The sequence below is a fragment of the Canis lupus genome, chromosome 35 (genome assembly GCF_011100685.1).
Source record: "Canis lupus familiaris isolate Mischka breed German Shepherd chromosome 35, alternate assembly UU_Cfam_GSD_1.0, whole genome shotgun sequence".
Classification (NCBI taxonomy): Eukaryota; Metazoa; Chordata; class Mammalia; order Carnivora; family Canidae; genus Canis; species Canis lupus.
This window is the reverse complement of record NC_049256.1, coordinates 27,426,096-27,439,377: the sequence shown is the minus strand read 5'-3', so window position 1 is coordinate 27,439,377 and position 13,282 is coordinate 27,426,096. Positions and strand designations below refer to the sequence as shown.

The 13,282-nt window shown below is 47.9% G+C and overlaps 5 non-coding genes across 5 annotated transcripts; 4 read left to right on the top strand and 1 right to left on the bottom strand.

Moving 5' to 3' along the window:
* Positions 1–2,194: 2,194 nt before the first annotated feature.
* TRNAM-CAU lies at positions 2,195–2,267 on the top strand. Its single transcript has one exon. It is a non-coding gene; the product is annotated as a tRNA-Met (tRNA).
* A 5,689-nt stretch (positions 2,268–7,956) lies between these two features.
* Positions 7,957–8,090, top strand: LOC119867764. Its single transcript, XR_005384471.1, has one exon. It is a non-coding gene; the product is annotated as a small nucleolar RNA SNORA70 (small nucleolar RNA).
* Positions 8,091–9,067: 977 nt separating this feature from the next.
* TRNAM-CAU lies at positions 9,068–9,140 on the bottom strand. The gene has a single exon. It is a non-coding gene; the product is annotated as a tRNA-Met (tRNA).
* Positions 9,141–9,696: 556 nt separating this feature from the next.
* Positions 9,697–9,778, top strand: TRNAL-AAG. The gene has a single exon. It is a non-coding gene; the product is annotated as a tRNA-Leu (tRNA).
* Positions 9,779–13,146: 3,368 nt separating this feature from the next.
* Positions 13,147–13,218, top strand: TRNAQ-CUG. The gene has a single exon. It is a non-coding gene; the product is annotated as a tRNA-Gln (tRNA).
* Positions 13,219–13,282: the final 64 nt, after the last annotated feature.

Below are 13,282 nucleotides of genomic sequence, written 5' to 3'. Positions count from 1 at the left end.
TGTCTGTTTTACCGCGGTCCTTTTCACTATTTTCATCCTCAAAGTGTTTCCAAATTAGAGAAAGGTATTCTTTTTATCCCACTGGAAGTAAAGATTTTACAGGAGAGCAATGTTTTAACATTTTTTCCTATGGCCCACAACTATGCTAGGTATCTTGGAGGCACACGCCTGAGAAAGCCATCTCCTTCCATTTCTCTAAAGCCAGAAACTTCTTTAAGTGCTTCCACACATTTTGAAGATAGTAAACAGTGACCATAAGGCTTGATAAACTATGACTGCCTCAATATCATGAGTAAATTACAACATTTTTTAGCAGTGTTGCAGACAAGTTGTGTAGAACACTCACCAGATAATATCTTTTCATTTTCTTTGATAAAAAAGCTTATAGGCTAAGTGGAAATTTGCCAAAATTACATTTGCACCTTCTGCGAAACATGCAGATGTCTGAGCAAGGTCCATTTTGTATTTAATCACTAGTAATCACTAGTTTTATGTATCTGGAAGTTTTAATTAAATCTACATACTGATCAGGAAGAAGGTTTTCCATGCTATGCTTCAAATAATAGTACATAGGAGCTGGGGGAAATTTGTTCTTGTTGCTGTATCTTGACACACGACCCAATTTGGTGCCATATTGTACAGAGCGAGTTCATCTGTTGGAATCAGCTCCATGGTGCAAGAGGCCAATACACAGCATAGAAATGTCCCGTCTTGTATGTCCTCGCCTTGCAATTTCTGAATCAGGAAATAGAGCAATCAATAAGATAATGCATGTGTTTCTTGTAGTATTAGACACAATGCTATTTTCAAATGAGTGTTGGTGTGGGAGGTGAAAAAAAATCTTTGATTCGGCAGGTCATGGGATTTGCAGATTTAGGTTCCCTATACAACTGCATGCCTCCTCTGACATGTAGAGTTCCAAATTCTCTTCCACATACTATGTAGTACCCTCCCTTTTGGTTACCTCCCACACCCAGGTGCACCTGTCTTTCCTTTTGTCCTTGGAATGACAGTCATTTCTACTTTTTCAGTGATGTCTGGGTCAGGCTGGCGTTCCTATGGTAATCATTCTCTTTTTCGTTATTCAAACTCTTAGAAAATATGGTCGCGCTGTTCCCAGGTTAAAAATTCACTCAGCATCGGAATTCCCACGTCACAGGGGTGGAAGGAGCACATCTCAGGGAAAAGAGTGCTGTAATAGGGCGGTTCGGTGATGGGAGCTACCCTTGTGGTGAGCACCGCAACGTGTATGCAGGCAGCTGTCCAATAGCTACGGTGGACACCTAACTAATGTGCCATCGTGTATCAGCCACATGGCGATGGGAAGTAATTAAACTAGCACTATCTGAACTCAGAGCACAAGGGCTCATCTACAGGCAGCATCACGCTGCTGCCGAATCGCTTCCCTCGCGGAGCGAAGTCACCGGGGGACGCAGCCCGGAGTGCGCGCCTCTTTGAACCACAGGCCGCAGCTCGCGGGACCCAAAGGAGGACGGCACTGCAGGTGCAGAGGAGCGACGACGCGGGACAGAGGCCCTGAGGTTAACGCCGCGGAGCCTCCAGCCCCGGGGCGGCTGTGCGAGACCGCAAGGGCGCGCCCGCCCTGAGCTCCCGACCACCTGCGGCCCGGGCAGGGGATCCAGCAGGCGGCCTCGGCGCGGACACCCGGGCACCCGGACACCCGGGCACACCTTCCTGTGCAGTCCCGTCCCATCCCGCACACCCGGCCCGGGCGCTCGCACGCCTGCAGGTGCGCTCCGGGCGCCGCGCGCTCTGCACCGAGTGTCCAGCGGGCCTGAGGCCGAAGGGAGTCTCCGGGTGGGACCCCCGCGGCCCCCAAGCGCAGGCCGTCTCCTGAAAAGGAGCAGCAGGAGGAACGCGTCCGCGGATGGAAGAGCAGAGCCTCGGTGCGGGCAACCTGCGCTGACTCACTGCGGGTGAGCGTGCGCCTCTCCAGGAGGGTAAATCGAGGAAATGTCCTCCTCGCGCCAGGGCGAGGTCGTCAACCTGGACGCAGGGGAGCCGAGGCGGTCGCGTCAACGCCTACGTTCTCCATCGGCCTCGGGGTTAGGAGCCGTTGCAGGAGAGCATCTCATTTCTGAAGTGTAGAGGAAGGTAATCTGGGGAGGAACTAAATTGGGGCAAAAGTAAAATCCGCAGCGAATACTTCGCGCTGAGAGCGCTTGTGCCACCTGCCTCCTTAGCGCAGTAGGCAGCGCGTCAGTCTCATAATCTGAAGGTCCTGAGTTCGAACCTCAGAGGGGGCAGTAACGTTTTGAGCCCTTCTGGGTCAGGAAACAACAGCTTTCCTGCCCTTTTGGGCCCGACGTTATTCTGTCAAAGAGGTTAAGTCTCCACTTTCTCCCACCTGATCAGTAGATAAGTACATATGGATGGTCTTCTTTACTTCTATGTGTGCAATGGCTTATCTTCGTCTCTTTCCAATGAACAAGCTCTTTTGTCCAAGTTCCTCTGATTTCTAGTCCTTCTTAGAACACTACCCTTCTATTGATGCAACTTAGTTCTTTTTTAAAAATATTTTATTGTATTTAAATTCAATTTGCCAAAAATAAAAAATAAAAAAATAAAAAATAATAAATTCAATTTGCCAACATCTAGTATAACATACAGTGCTCAAGTGCAGCTTACTTTATTGAAAAAAAAAATGAATGGACAGATAAATGAAATCTGACATTCAATTTTCTCAGCAGGTCTTGTGGCTTCCTCTTCTCACATATAGGGTATCTTCTTGCGCTAGATTCTCTGTATAATCTGGTCCTAACCAGACCAGATTGCTCTAGACTCTCTGTATAATCTGGTCCCATCTGTACATTTAGGGTATCTTCTTACACTGGACTCTCTGTATAATCTGGTTCTTTAGAGAATGCCTCATCCTTATGGGAGCCCTCGCTATTCAGGATCTGTTCCTCTCCTTTGTAGAAACTATGTTTTAATTCACCCCAGAGTTTCTTAGGCTTGAAGGACTGACACACAGTAACCAGATGTCAGAGACGTTCCAAGCCAGAACCTGAATATATCATAACCATATTCATGCTTGATCAGTACATTCTCACCTATGTAAAATAAACTCTACCATGGAAATCAAATCTCTGCACCTGTAATAAGAGTAGTGGAAGTAATAAAATATCAATGAGGGCAGCCTGGGTGGCTCAGTGGTTTAGCGCTGCCTGGATCCAGGATCCTGGAGTCCTGGGGTCAAGTCCCATGTCAGGCTTCCTGCATGGAACCTGCTTCTCCCTCTGCCTGTGTCTCTGCCTCTCGCCCTCACTCTCTCTCTCATGAATAAATAAAATAAAATATCAATGACTATGATATGCAGCAACCATGGTCTGGAGCATTCACCACCAAAAACAAAACCAAGATGATTGATTGATTTTAAAGATTTTATTTATTTATTCATGAGAGACACAGAGAGAAGGCAAAGTCATAGGCAGAAGGAGAAGCAGGTCCCATTACTGCAGGGACCCTGATGTGGGACTCATCCCAGAATTCCGGGACCACGTCCTGAGACAAAGGCAGACACCCAACCACTGAGCCACCTAGGTGTCCCAAGATGATTTATTTAAAGTTGTGTTGGAGGGTGTGGTTGGCCCTGGGCAGACGTGGAAACGCAGAATTCTGGTCACAGCATGCTATTTTCCTGAATAAGGTATTATTGTAACAATGCAAGTTTAGATGAGAGTTTCTAGTTCTACCTAATTTGTATCCTTTACTGAACTTGAATGTCCAAAAAAAGCCTCTGCAGTGTTCATTTACCAACCAATTCTGGGGTAGAGCACTTCTGCTTCACTCAGAGAATTCTACACATGGCCACCCACATTCCTTAAGAAGGGATGTAATAACTTTACTCTGGCCTACTTTTTTTTTTTAGCTAAATGAGATCAATAGGCAAAGATTATTACTCTGGGACCATGTGCATGTTAGTTCTTTTCACAAAGATTTGGACCATCCTACTGTAAAGCTCCCATGTATCCCCCACTATTTTTCCTCACTTTGTAGGGGAGTCACTTCTTCATTGCGGGCTAGAAATGCTTGACCCTAAAGATTTTTCCATCATGTGGCCACCTAGGTCATGTATCCCCGTGGTTTCTGCACAAAAGGATAGCTCTGCAAAAGTGAAGCCAGAGATGGACAGTGGAAACCGTAGGAAATTCAACAGGGAGTTGAATCCTAGGCCCTCAGATTAAAAGTCTGTTGCTCTACTGAGCACCATATCATAGCTGCTTTCCTCGAAATCCTAGTGAGAAAAAAGTATTGGTCCTGAGTCCAAATGTCTTCCTTATTTTATTAAGATTTTTAATGTCTTTATTTTTATTTTTTTAAGCTTTTGTTTATTTATTCATGAGAGACATAGAAAGAGAGAGGCAGAGACACAGGCAGAGGAAGAAGCAGGCTCCATGCAGGAAGCCCAACACAGGACTTGATTCTGGGACCCCAGGACCACAACCAGAGCCAAAGGCAGATGCTCAATCGCTGAGCCAGCCAGGCATCCCAGAATGCCTTTCTTTTTAAATTCTGTTCATGTTCCTTTTACTTATTCCCAACTCCATTCCTTCCCCCTTTGTTTTTGTTTTTTGTTTTTTGTTTTTTGCTTTGTTTTATTTTTCCCTTGCCCCTTTGAATATGGCTCCAGACTATTTCTGCCCCCAGGTCATTGGCAAAAAGTAACTTACATCCTTGTTTTAATTTTTTTAAAGATTTTATTTATTTATTCATGAGAGACACACAGAGAGAGGCAGAGACACAGGCAGAGGGAGAAGCAGGCTCCACGCAGGGAGCCTGACGTGGAACTTGATCCCCGGTCTCCAGAATCACGCCCTGGCCTGAAGGAGGCGCTAAACCGCTGGGCCACTGGAGCTGCCCTACATCCCTGTTTTAATGATGTAAGTGATTGTCATGAGATTCGTTTCTAATTATGCATTTATTCATGCCATCAGTAAAGGCAAATTTGAGGTGGTCTTCACAACTGTAGTACAATAAGATAGAAGAAGTTAATAGATTTAAGTCAGGATAAAGGGAGAATAGAGGTAGAAAATTAAGAAAGAAGTATGCATACTATAAATAGTGCCCCCCAACCTCCCACATACTTCCAATAGAGCAGGTTGTAAATGGAGATGACCTCCTCAAGGGGCTGAGAAGAGACTTCTCCCAGAAAGTGTTGTTTAAACTGAGAATGAAAGGCTTCATATGATAAGTTGCGCAGAAACGTGGCTCTAGCGTTCTAGGAGGAGCAAAGAGGACAGCACTTCCAGATAGTTGCAAGCAGGCCTGAAGTGCTGGCAGGCAGAAAGCTTTGGCAAGAATTGGTGGCAAGAAGGAGACAGGAACACAGGGCACATGGAAGACTGACAGGCTCTGAGATTATTATGGCCAGGGGTGGAGAATAGAGACCTCACTCTTGCAGCAGTGCAAAGTCACTGGGGATTTTAAGCAGAGAGAAATTACATGATCAGAGGTAATCTTGGAAAGATCATGCTGCTCTTGATGGGGGAACAGAGGACTAGCTGAGGACAAAGCACATTGACAAGTCCTTGAAACAGGCAGAGGGACCTTCCTCTATGGACTCAACTGCCTCAATGTTCACACTTTGCTAAGGGCAGAAGGCAATCTCAGCCTGACCCCCAGGAGCCTGTGAGTCTACTCCAACATATACAAATTCCTTCAGAAATTTCCTTGATCTCTAAACCCCCAAGGTACATGTTGGCAATCATCCTCCAAGTGCATGGCCCACCGATACACATCTGAAGGGTCTCATGACTCAGGTTTTATTAGACAGTAATAAGGGACCTTTTCCCAAGAATAGCTAGCCCCCTCAAGGTCCTGGAAACCTTGCTTCCAAAATTCCTTTGTGTGTGTGTGTGTGTGTGTGCTCTTCTTTGCAATTGTATTTCAAGTTCTGTCCAAAACAAGGCCCCAGAACCCCCAGGTTCAAGTATGTCCCCGAGCTTGGTCCACTGCTGCCTTATATTCATGTTTGGGTATTCATTCACCATTAAACCTCAGGATAGAAGATGTGACATAGCAGGACTCCTTCTTCCATAGCATGAGTCCTTTGCTGATTTGAGAGGTAGCAGCGGCAGCCAATGTGGAAAACACACTGGAACTTTTCCTTGGAACTGTGCTGTGGTCAGAAGTGCCTGCCAGGAGCACCATCACCTTTTCTTTGACCCTCCCTCTAGTTTCTGAAGATACAGCAGAAAATAATCTTCTTTGAAGATACTGGTAACAATTCCAGAAGACAAAACACATGCCACCAATGCATTGTGCTTTCAGATATTCTGGGTTTAATTCAGCTGCCAAATGAGCTGACTGATGCATTCACCTTGACAGCTAGGTAAGCCCACCTCCTTGAGGAAGCCCACTCTGTTCTTGGTAGCAGTGTTTTCATGGTCTGGGGAGTTACTCTGAAAAAGAAACCACTGAAAATTGTCTTCAGGTGCAGCCTTGCAATGGTTCTCTGCACCAGTGAACTCACTCCATTAATCCTTTGGATGCGTGATGCATACAGTGAAGGCCAAGTAATGTTTATCTGGCACTTCTAAGCCACAAGGTTTCACTTCTAGGCATCTGAGGCACACCCTGTCACACTGCTGCCACCAGGAATCATGTAGGAACCACCCAAGTCGCTTAAACTTGAGCTTTTTTCCTTTCTTCTGCTCCTTCTTGTCCAAAAGCACCTGCTTTGCTTGAGTGGCTTTAAGGGCCTGATAAGCATTTCCCTTTTTCAGGAGATTTTCTGGAACCAAAGGGATCATCTTTCTTTGCTCTTGCTCTGCCATATTTCCTGAGCAACAACTACTGGCTTCCAAAACTCCTTAGAGAGTATGCTATCCCCAAACCCCTCCCAACTCCCAGGTATATAATCCGCCTCCCCTCACAGGCCCAGGGCACCTGCTCTTCCTGTCCACGGGTCCTGTCCCTGTGCTTTAATAAAACCATCATTTTGCCCCAAAGACATCTCAAGAATTCTTTCTTGGTCATCGGCTCTGTACTTAACCTATATTCCAAAACTTCATCATTCTCACATAAAGAATGGGCCAGAATGGGGCAAGAGATGATGGGGACACAGAGATGGCCACTGTGCCATAGACGGCCATGCGGATTTGGCCTAGTACCATGTGGCAGTAGGACAAGGGTACAGAGCAAAATGCTGTTCAACTGATTGCATTCAGGTTCCCTGACAAAGGTTTGGGAAATGTCATTGGCAGATGCCCAGCCCCAACATCACAGCGTAGGGTATACAAGAATGGATTGAAGCTGAGAGAGAAGAGATTCACAGGGAAGGACACAGCTTTGACTGGTGTCTGGCTTATAGTTGGTTCTCGGTAAATACCTGTTGAACACTTCCTATTGGATAAACTGAAATGTTAAGAGCGAGGTATTAAATATAAATCATGTTGAAGCAGGAGAGCTAGGTTCTTGTCTCACTGAGTCAAAGAATCAATCTCGTGGACAAAAGAGAGTGAGTAAAGCAATAGTTTGATTAAGCAAGGATACAGAGAGAACTCTGTATCTAAGAGCTCTTCTTAGAAGTGAGAGGAGTCTTGACATGGTTGCCAGCACTGGGCCCCCCACTGACAGTCTTTTTATTTAGAACTGACCGGGGAGCCTGTGGCCTTATCATTCTTGCGATGTCCTGGTTTGAGTAGAGACTGGAGATATCATCTTTTATGGCTTCCTCTTCCTTTTAGGTCTGGCTATTCTTTGTTGGTCACAGGCGACTGTCATAAAAAATATCTTTTCCACCCATACCTAGGGCAGGGTGGTCTGGTTAGTTCCCTTATCTCTTACTTCTCAGCATTTGGGGAACTTTGTTTTGTGAGCCTGATTCCACAGCTCCCTACCTATCTCTCCCTACCTAGCCCTGCCAGTCCCTAACTCATTGTTCATTCTGGAGCAGCGTGTTTATCTTCACTCTTTAAATATCACTTCCTTCTGCAGCCACTTAAGCCGACTGTGCTCTTTCTCCATGGGGGCCCAGTGTGCCATGGCTGCAAACAGTAGCCTCCTTGGTAGTGTATGCAGCCTGTTGATTGTATGGGTTGCCCTAAGGGACCCTGGAGACAGCCCTTTATGGTCAACTTTGAGGTCTGACATCATGCTATCTCCAATCTAGGCTGCAGACAGGTATGCGAGGTGCCTTTGGGAAGCCCCAGGGCACAGTAGCCAGGGTCCACACTGGCCAAGCCATCATGTCCATCTGTACCAAGCTGCAGAACAAGGAGCATGTGATTGAGGCCCAATGCAGGGCCAAGTTCAAGCTCCCTGGCCGCCAGAAGATCTACATCTCCAAGAAGTGGGGCTTTACTAAGTTTAATGTGGACGAATTTGAAGATACGGTGGCCGAAAAGCGGCTCATCCCAGATGGCTGTGGGGTCAAATACATCCCTAATCGTGGCCCCTTGGACAAATGGAGGGCTCTGCACTCATGAGAACCTTGCTCCACCCAAACCCTATTCATGCCCACCAATAAATCCTGCTTCCTGTCAATAAATAAATAAATAAATATATCACTTCCTATTTGTTCACTTCTTGTTTCTCTTTGGTGACTTAATGTCCAGTAAACAGTACTAGAGGCAGGAAAAGAAGGACAATGTAACAAGACTGAGGGGGCCATTTTTTTACACATAGGATGTCATTGGTGAGCTGGTGGTAACAATTAAGAAGAATGGTAAGAGAGGACCAATCAGTAATTAATAGAAATGTATTGTGCACCACCCTACAGTCTCCCCATCCCCAAACGGTTTGTCCCTCCTCCTCTCAGCACCCCAGAGCCAGTAAGTTTCTTGACCCTGGTGTCAAACAACTCCAAGCCTATCTGAAGAACATTTTGAAAATCTACTAGCTGTATCTGCAATTGGCATAAGAAAGGCCCCGAAGGATTTTGGAGTATTGAATGCTTAGTAGAGAATCACTATTTTGTAACCGAACATACACGTTCTGTTGAACAGCAAATTGCCCGTCAGTCTTCTCAAGCAATTTCCTCCATCGAAAAATAAAAGATATATTGTACACCTTTACATTGAAAGCAGACGGAAAAACGTGTTGCCCCCTCTGAGGCTCGAACTCAGGACCTTCAGATTATGAGACTGACGCGCTGCCTACTGCGCTAAGGAGGCGGCCGCGTGTGCCCGCTCCCCAGCACACCTACCAAGAGCATGTACAACCGTGTCGTCTCCTGTCTGCGAACTGGGGTTTCTAAACCATTCACGCCAAGTTATCCCCGGTTTGGGGGCCAGAGCTGCGCAGGACAGAGCAGCCCGGCCGGCGCTGAGCGGCCTCTGCCGCGGTCTCGGGGCGGTGCGCTCACCTGGGCACCCGGGCCAGGCGCCCCATCCCGGGCACCTGCACCCTCCCGGGGCGGGACGCAGGGCGGGAGCGCGCTCTTCCCGCCGTGCGGTCCGCGGGATTCTTCCCTTGCTTCTGTTCCTCCTTAAGCTGCGGGGCTCGCCATGGGCCGGGCGTGCTCGCGCCTGAAGTGGGGAGCTCGCTTCCTGCCGTGTCGGCTCCTCCGCGCCCACACCCTCGGGGCGTGTCGGTGACCTGCGGGGCCGCCGGGAGCCGGGTGGAGGACGGGCCGGAGCCCCACGCGAGCCGAGGGCTGGGGGCTGGGGGCTGGGGGCGGCGCGGGGACATTCAGGTCGCAGAAGTGCAAGCAGCTCCCCGGGCCCAGGCGGTAGCGTGGCCGAGCGGTCTAAGGCGCTGGATTAAGGCTCCAGTCTCTTCGGGGGCGTGGGTTCGAATCCCACCGCTGCCAGAGCCTTTTTTACAGCCATCTGGCTGTGTACGCGTCCCTGTCACTCGCAGTGTAGACAGTTATCACAGGCTCCGAAGTCCAGGCAGGACCCCCTAGGGGTTTTCCCAGAGGTCACACCGCCCCCACCCACTCACGATGGGTCCTTCAAGGATCTCAATGAGCAAGAAGGTGACGAGCATCTGCGTGTGGTACTGACCCCCTCCATCACTGCACTTTCACCCCCCACAAGCAGCCAGCACTAACAGACCTTCCTTTAATTCACTCTTTTATTTTAGAAAATATTTGTAGGTCACCTACTAGGTGCCAGGTGCTTTCTCAGGCCGCGCAGATACAGCAGACCCTGCTCGGTACGTTTAATCTATAAACGAAGGAAGAGCGTCGGTGTCCCTGAACCCCCGGTGCCCCGCAGGCCTGCACCCTCGGATCTCACGTTCTCGACCTTCCCTGCGCAAACCCTATCCTGGGGTCGCCCCGCCTGGCTCCTGCTCCCAGCCCCGCCTCGCCCCGCCCCTTCCCTCCTCACCCCTCCACGCCCTCTCTCAGCGCCCCCCCCCCCCCCCAGAGGCCGCCGCCCCTCCGCGCGTCTCTGTCCCCTAGACTGGGCTCCCCCTGTTCCTGCTCCCAGCACTTCCCTCTGCCCTCAAGCCATCATCCTCGAGGGCTCAGTTTAGAAGCTGCTTTTTCCTGGAAGCCTCCCGGGATCTACCCTTCCGAAATCACCGTCAGCCCCGGAAGACAGGGAGAGAACAGCAAGGTTCCCTGCCCCGGTGCCATTAGACGCACACGCGCCCCAGGATGACACAACTCCTGTGGACTTGTTCAACTCCTATGAATCACACCTTAGGTGTACTGTGGCCAGAACAGAGAATGTAACCGAGTCGTACAACCGCACAAGGTAGGGAAGGACACACTTCGGATTGCTCCTGGTGTGACAGTGTCGGAGAAGGGGCGGAGGGTGATAAACTGTACCTGACACACTTCTGCCTAAGTTGTTAGACTGGGTGGAGATTTGTTTCATAAGTCAAACACGTGGATTCATAAATTTATATATGAATTTTTAAAAATCCCAATCTGATAAACAGCAAAGGAGAAATGCAGGGCGTGGTGCCCTGGCGGGCTGGGCTCATTGCTACCTGCCCCTCTCTGGCAGGGCTGGCAGGCTCCATTACCATTCAGTCCATCATTCGGCATCTACCATAACTTTCGGAAACTTTTGTGTGATTGTCTGCTTTTCCTCATGCATTGTAAGATTTGTCAGATACAGAACAGTATTTCTCTTGCTTCCCCATATCAGGAAAGCTGAATAAATATTTGTGGCAAACTTCAATGAATAAATACATGAAAGAATAACTTTCTAATTTGTGGGGTAAGCAGTGCATACAGAGCTGAGAACCTGGGAGGACACTGAGATCTTCAGTCTTATGAAGGGTCAGGTGTTCTGAAGCCCCCTTTCTCTGGGAACCTGCAGTGATCTTGGTTGTGGACTGCTGGTTCTGCCACACTGGCTTGCTCTTTCTGTGTTCAGCTCTGCAAGCCATTCTTGGGTAGATCACCAGAGAACAGATGGCTTCTGGATTGTGGGGCCCAGGCATCTGTCCACCCTTCCCAAGATGTTCCCTTAGGTGGTCTTCATTTGTTTGCATTCACCCTGTGATATTTGTTAACCACATGGGCAATCCAAGGGAAAGGTACAGGCTTTTGAATTCCACACTCAAAAATAAACCAACCCATGGCCATCTGCCCTGTTTTCCAGATCTTTACCCACTATCCTTTCCTAGGGAATAAATGTGCTAAGGCTGAAAAAGCAGTCATTTATACCCCCTCCCCCTTGCCTATCCTCAGAGAGTAGTTTAAAGTTAAATAATGGGCTTTCGATGTCCTGGTATCCCTTTAAAACCAGTGGTCATTTTTCTTATTCTTTAAGAAATAAGATTATAGCTCATGGGAATAAAAAGGATCCCCACCTGTACTGGGGAGAAAAGACTTGGTTCATTGCTCAGATAGATCTAAGATAGCTTAGGCCATCTTTGAAGGCCAGGAGACTCATGGACATGGAATGGAGAAGTGTGTGTGTATAAACAGGAGAACTTCACAGTTACCTGGCCAAAAGTCTTCGTTTCACTGCTTCTCTCCCCACCATGTTTCTTGGGCAGCTATTTAGTGACAGGTACCTTGCTTGGTTGGAGATCTAGCAAAACGATGAGTTGCAGAAAATGATTCAGGGATGCCTTCGCAATTCAGCCTTGGGAGACTCACTGAGGCATATTGAGAACAGGTGGTCAAGACTTCATATTTAGCTTAAGTGAGGAGCAATTTATACTTGGGTGTGGCTTCCAGCCATGCTGTATATATGATCTCTTTGTTATGTGTTGTTCTTACACTTACTAGGCAAACAATCATGTTATCCTGATGAAGTTAAGATTTGGAAAAAAATAGGTGAGTATGCGCAGCACTACGGTGTCGACTTGTGTTCATCCACACTGGGGGACACCTATTTATGGTTCCATTTGAACACTAGAATGTCCACCTGGGAGCTGTGACCCAGAAAGGACAAAAACAAACAAAAGCAAAACAAAAGATGCAACAGCCATCCCCCTCACCCATGTCAGATTTAGCCCAAGGAAGGAAGGAAAAGGAAACCCTCCCAAAGGTCTAACACTGGGCTATCCCACTGAATATTCACACACTCCTTTTATCTGTGCCCTCAAGAAACACGCATTGGTTAAGCTTCCATTAGTCCCAGACTTGTGGTGTCAAAGAGGAAAGGGACTGGCGGGCACTTGGTACTTTTTGGAGTGGGGCCACAGATCTTCGGGTTTGAAACCCAGAATTATAACTGAGCAGGAAAGCACCTAGACAATGCAGGGTCGCCCTAGGAAGGGTCTGCAGGTACTTTGAGTAAGTGAAGCTACAAAGAGGAAATGTTCTATTTTTCCTTTCTCTCTTTGGAACCGTGAGATGAAAATCCAACTTGCCTTTGCGTGGGTCAGAAATGAAGGCTAAATCAAAACCAGCAAAAGAATATCCTCAGAACCCTTCGCTGCCCCTGCCCCGGGAATTAGGTGCGGTGGATGCCCCTCCCACCACCTGTCACCCATCTGACGCTCCAGTATCTGGATCGTCCATCGCCTTGAGGCTCGAAAGTGCACGGATTTTCCACCTGCCCCATGACCGCCAAAAAATGCCCTCTTAGATTAAAAAAAAAAAAAATCAGGAAGAAGAGACAGAACTTTTGTTTAAAGTGGTGCCTCATTCTTCAGTTGTATTCCGTACAGCTCTCACTTACACACACACACACACACACACACACACAAGGGCACAAAGGAAGAGATTTCAGATGGACAGTGTGAAGGAGCACCATCGAGTGGGGTTCCATGGTGTAATGGTTAGCACTCTGGACTCTGAATCCAGCGATCCGAGTTCAAATCTCGGTGGAACCTTTCCTTTTATCTTTTTTACCTGCCTTCTCATCTTCGCTCTGGGCCCTTAGATTTTTGAGGGGCT